The sequence below is a fragment of the Penaeus monodon genome, chromosome 19 (genome assembly GCF_015228065.2).
Source record: "Penaeus monodon isolate SGIC_2016 chromosome 19, NSTDA_Pmon_1, whole genome shotgun sequence".
In the NCBI taxonomy this organism is placed as follows: domain Eukaryota; kingdom Metazoa; phylum Arthropoda; class Malacostraca; order Decapoda; family Penaeidae; genus Penaeus; species Penaeus monodon.
In genome coordinates, this window is record NC_051404.1 from 1,771,863 (window position 1) to 1,772,224 (window position 362).

Consider the following 362-nt stretch of genomic DNA (forward strand, 5'->3'; position numbering starts at 1 on the left):
TCAGGAAGAGAAAAAGATGCACTTCAAACACATCAGAATTTACAATCACTTCTCACCTCGAAAAAAAGCTTGAAGCAAGATAAACAAAAAAAGACCTTTGTTTGACACACCGACGAACGCTGCATACCAAGAGAACACGAGCTTACCCATGTGCAACAGAGACATGACATATGACAGGACATGAGATATGACAGGACTTGACATTCAATGGTAAAGACAGAGCGTTAGGTATACGTGTCCGTGGCAGCGTGCGTATAATCGAGGACCGTAGGTAAGGACAATAACCTTGTGTGGGTTGATACTAGTGTTGTTATTTTAGACTTGGTGGAGGAGGGTGAGGGGTGGCGTGGTTTGTAAGGGAT